The sequence below is a fragment of the Frankliniella occidentalis genome, unplaced genomic scaffold (genome assembly GCF_000697945.3).
Source record: "Frankliniella occidentalis isolate FOCC.00 unplaced genomic scaffold, Focc_3.1 Scaffold8, whole genome shotgun sequence".
Lineage (NCBI taxonomy): Eukaryota > Metazoa > Arthropoda > Insecta > Thysanoptera > Thripidae > Frankliniella > Frankliniella occidentalis.
In genome coordinates this window covers 539,252-544,600 of record NW_026267138.1, presented here as the reverse complement: position 1 = coordinate 544,600, position 5,349 = coordinate 539,252, and positions in this window count along the sequence as shown.

Genomic DNA, 5,349 nt, shown 5'->3' with positions numbered 1-5,349 from the left:
GGGGGGGGGTCCAGGCAGGCCAGGCGGGTTCTGATGGGGCAGCTATAAACGGCCACCATTCAGGGCATTGTATATTGCCGGCCATGCCCCCTCCCGGCACAGCCCCGCGCGGCCGCACAGCACACTCATTGATTTGTAGCCTGCACATTCATTCCCTCGTTTCGCTCATTCATCCGCTGGGCTCCGCGCTGTCGGGCCGCGCTCAGACGCCGTGTTTACTCGTGTCTGTGACACAATGGGGATGGAGATGCGCAGCGCTGCCCGTCACACTGGCGCTGGGCCCCCCGGGTCCGGCGGCCGGCCCGGCCACTGGTGCTGCTACTGCTATGGAGCCGCTCCCCCGCCGCCGCCTGTCTGGGCCACGCGGCCTGGCCCCCTGCTGCATTGTGACGTGGGCCGTGACTTTCTGCTGAGCCCGGGCTGAGCTGGGCTGGCGCGTTGGACTGACGCGTCACACTGTCACGTCTCGTCACGCGCGTCACCCCACCCGCGTAACACAGTCACATCGTTGTCGTAACGAACCAGCGTCCGTCGTGTTCTGATTCGATAGCCAGGCCGAGTCTTCTTCTTCTTCTTCTTCTTCTTCTTCTTCTTCTTCTTCTTCTTCTTCTTCTTCTTCTGAATGAATGAATGAATGAATGAATGAATGAATGAATGAATGAATGAATGAATGAATGAATGAATGAATGAATGTTACCTTTTATCAAATATGTTGTGGACAATACTTTACAAGCTGTTCGAAATAGTTACAAATCCCCGGAGCTGTTTGACCTGCACTCCGCCTTTTACTCTTTTTCGCATGCGTTCTCTCGGCTCTTGAGGGAGGCTGTAGGCACTCCCCACACCTCCCGTTCCAATAAAGAAACAGCCGGCTTTGCAACGCCCCGCCCCGCCCGCCCCACACCGTGCTCATCCCGGCGCCCCGCCCCGCCGTCTGGTCGGCGCGCTGTGCACTTGTGCCCCATGTCCACAGTACGCCCCGCTCCTATCGACCGACCGCCGCACGCCGCCGCGCGACACCCACTCTCGCTATTATGCAAATTTTTATTATTTTATAAAAAAAAAGAATGAGGTAGAGCGCGCCATTAGAGGTGGCGGGGTGGGTGGTCCGCTGGCCCTGGCCTGATAGCCCGCCAGAGTTTAGCCTGGTGAACGAAAAACTGAAAGAAAACGAAAAGAGCAACGTATCGGTGCTGGGTACGCAGTTTTTTTCCACACCTGTATGAGAGAGAGAGATTAAACAGCGTATTGAAAATCGGACTGGTCATATCAGTTTTAGATCATTTTGATACCTAGGGTGGGATTTTTTGTGCGAACCGGCTGGCTTTGGAGGGGGGGGGGGATATTCTCCTGTGGTAGAGACAGTCTTTGGGGAATGTATAAACATATTACAACTATCATGTACCTCACCTTTACAGACCTACCTTGCATTTCGTTTGGCACTACATTTTCGACAGTGCGTATGCTAGCCGGCGCTGTCGTGCGGTGAGCTCAGCCGTGGTCCAGTCTGAGGGTGGTGGGATTGTTGTTCAGGCGATGAAGTCATCTATCAGCTGCGCGTAATTGCTGTCGCGTATCGCCTCAACGCCTCGCTCGATTTCTCCTCTACTCTAAACTAAAGGGAATGTGTACACATTTGTCATTTTCCTCGCCCCTTACCCCATATTATCTCCCCTGTCTCACAATTTAGAAGCGTGAAGCGTGTGAGTAGAAGAAGAATGCGAGCCTAGAAGGATCGCCTGGAAAATTTTGACCCCAATCAGTTTGGGAAATTTACAATCAAGGCAGTTCGGAAACACAATTTTTCAAAGGTTTAGAAAATTTCCTCGAACTTTTGTCGAACATTAATATTGCACAGACGGCCGAGAAAAATGTGTGCACATAGTAGTCCTGACTCCTACTTGTCTGATCCTGATGTCTGTCTCATCGTACGATCATTGCCATCTTGTGGGTGCTGCAACAACCACAAGGGTTGCACCGGCCTCGTCGTTACAGCAGCAGCCCCCCCCCCTTTTTCCCTTGCACAGCCCCACCCCCTCTTTTCCTCCTCACTAGGGAGAGAGCCAATTGTGTCCGCGCTGCTGCTCGCTGCGGTAGAAGGCAGCCCGCTGTCACGGCGTGCTGAGGTCGTGGCGGAGCGTTGGCGCAGCCGCGGCGGTACATTAGGGATGAGCTGATGAAAGGAACCAGAAGGCCACAGTGTTCCTTTCAGTTTCACCCCGCGTCACCCCCGCCTCTCTCTGTATCCCCCTCTGGCTCGCCCCGTATTCTCGTTCTACCGTCCTGTACTTTTCTTCTCTCTTCTCATCCCTTGAGCTGAGCTCCGTGTAAAATTGGGAAAATTTTTAAGCTGGATCGTCGCGTCACCAAGTCATCTTAAGGCTGCGGCTCGGGGGCCGTCCGGCGGCCGAGAAAGGGGGAAGTGGCTTGGGGGTGGAGCGGGGCTTGGCGCGGGAGGGCCTCAAAATGGTGATCGTGACGCCGTCGGGAAGGCTTGGCGTGCGGACTTGCGAAAACTGTTCCTAAGACTTCTTTTTCTCCGCCTCTCTCTACCCCTCCGTTATCGCCCGCTCTGTCACGCACCCACATTCTCTCCGACTCGTTCTCGCTTTCTCACCTTTACACACAGTCTCTGTCGCGGCGTGACGTGGCGGGGCGGTGCGGGGGTGGGTTGGGGCTTGTGCGGCCGTGGGGATGGTGTGCGGCTCACTCGCTCTGGTTTCTCTCACAAAAGCCCTTCCCAAGGAGCCCCGGCTGCTGCTGGTTGAGAGAAGAGAGAGAACCAAGGGGGGTGAAAAAAAATGTCCTTATTTCCTCTCCCCCTCTGGGCGCCGCAGGCCAACGCACGTGGTCGGGGAAAAATTCTCAAATCAGCCTGACTTCGCCCGAGCCCGGCCGAGCCGGTCCGGGCGGTCGGGTCGGGCCAACACTGCCATTATGCTCGCTTCATTCCCGTGATTTGTGGCTGAATTGCCCCGGGGCGCCTGCGGTGCCCACGGAGCCCACGCCCACAGGCGCCGCGGGGCCTGATTCCGGACTGCATATTGCGTTTTATTGTCTTCCCTTCGAACCTCTTCGATCTCATTTGCTATAATAATGAGGAAAGGCATGAAAGAAGAAAAAGACGGGTGAAGTTTTTATCTCCCGTTATATTCTACTACTTTCACCTCTTCTGGTGCGAGAGGCTACACCTCCTCTATTCAGCACCGGCTTTTCTTGCCTTCAGTTTGAAAGTATGGAACATTGCCTGTAGGTAAACAGGCAATCGGTTTTTTCCTCGCTGATGCCTAAGGGCTGGCTGACCTGGGTTTGATGGCGGTATCCTATTAGTGCTGGAAAGTTGTATTAGCACATCCGAAATATAGGGATAATTTTGTTTTTGCGATGGAACTCAATCTTGAACTTGAGATTTGAGCTTGAAGCTTAACCAGAAGTGGGCGTTTATGACAAACAGAAAATTTGGCTTGGACAACACAGTCCATGTCGCAGACCAGACTTAAGACCATGTTCGCGATTTATACGTAAAAAAGCCAGGTCAGGAGATGTGAAGCACACTTTGCTCCGCCCTCTGATTTCCGAATGAATTTTCCAAAAACTCCTTTAAAAAAATGAAAATCAGTAAATTCACTGTTATAAGAAAAAGGAGTAGGGTGTGTGACACGTATCCTGACTCGCTTTTTACGCAGATCACGCGGATATATGGGCTTAGTTTTAGTCTGTGACATAAACTGTTTTTTTCCAGGCCAAATTTTCTGTTTCAACCTTAGACGCCCTCGTAAATGCCCATATTCGGCTCTTAATTAAACTTCAAGCTCAAATCTTGATTTCAAGATTGAGTTCGACCGAATTGTCAATATACTTCGGACGTGCTAATACAACTTTTCCGCGTTAAAACGATCCCGCCGTCGAAAAAATGAACTTCCAACCCGCCCTACTAAGATAGTCCTCTCTCATTTCTACCGTGCCCGGTGCCCTGTACTTACGAATGCCGACCAATGCGCATTGATAGATTGCCACCAGTTTGCTTTAGCGATACAGCCACTTTCCTTCCCTCTCCCTGCGTAGACACACCAGTCTTCCGTATCAGTGATTCTCTTTTTTCTTCCATTATTTCCTCTCGTTTTCCCGGCCCCCTTTCCGACCACGCGCTCTGCCTCCACCCGGCCCTCTTTCCATTCTCGATTTCCCCCCTCCTTTCGTATGCGCGTCTCTCTCTCTCTCTCTCTCTCTCTCTCTCTCTCTCTCTCTCTCTCTCTCTCTCCTCTCTCTCTCCTCTCTCTCTCTCCTCTCTCTCTTCTCTCTCCTCCTCTCTCTCCCTCTTCCCCCCCAGTTTCTTGGGCGTCCTGTCCCAGCCCCCCCGCTTGCACTTTCTCAACCCCATCGTTCTGCCGGCGTCTCTTACCCCTCTGTTTTTTTGTGTGGTTTGTTTTATCCAAGTTTGGTGAGGCTGGGTCGCTGTGGTCGTCTGAGACACGTTGTTCTGGCTTCAATGCTGTTGTTCTTGTTGCTGCCATTACTCCACCGCCATATATTTCTCGTAACAAACAACAAGTCACACACACATATACACACACACACACGGGCGTGCATTTATCCACGGGCTTCCACTCCTAAGTTAACTCACCGGTCTACATACACTGCAGTGTTAACTGTTTGACAATTGTCTTACCTGTAAATTTCTGCTATTTGCGTTGCTTCCGAGCTGATATAAATTGCAGCACAAATGTTACCGTGGTATACCCTTACTTTTAAGATTATTTACGAAACTGCCAAGAAGTTGTTTGTACATACCGGTAACAAAGACATAGGAACGTTCGTAAAGTTATATGTCTTAACAACAATTCCAGATAGCGCTAATTCTGTTCGAATTACTCGGCGGTGGACAACGACAAAGAAAGAACTGTCACGTCAAATTGTCGAAAATTTCCCATTCGAAAATCTCCTTGAAAAAAAGGAACAATCCACGTCCACACCACGGCATCCGGGCATCCATCCATGTCCACATCCACCAGAGCAGGGTATTCTCGGGGATTTGAATTTGGAGTGGGAGTGCGACCGCTAGAGAGAGGAGCACTTTGCGGGGCAGGTCGAACACACGGTAACCACGGGCCGGGGCCGGGGCCGGCTGGGGTGGGGCCTGCGGAGGGGCCCGGGGAGGTGAGGGGCCGTCGCGCCCTTCCGGCCAGCGGTGCGCAACTCTTACGGTCCGGATATGGACCGTGGCCCGCTGCCCGGCACGCTGACTGGCTGAGCTGACTGAGCTGACTGAGCTGACTGGCCCCACTGACTACTGACTGGCACACCGACGCCAGTCCGCTGTTGACTGGTACACGCAGAACCACCACCACC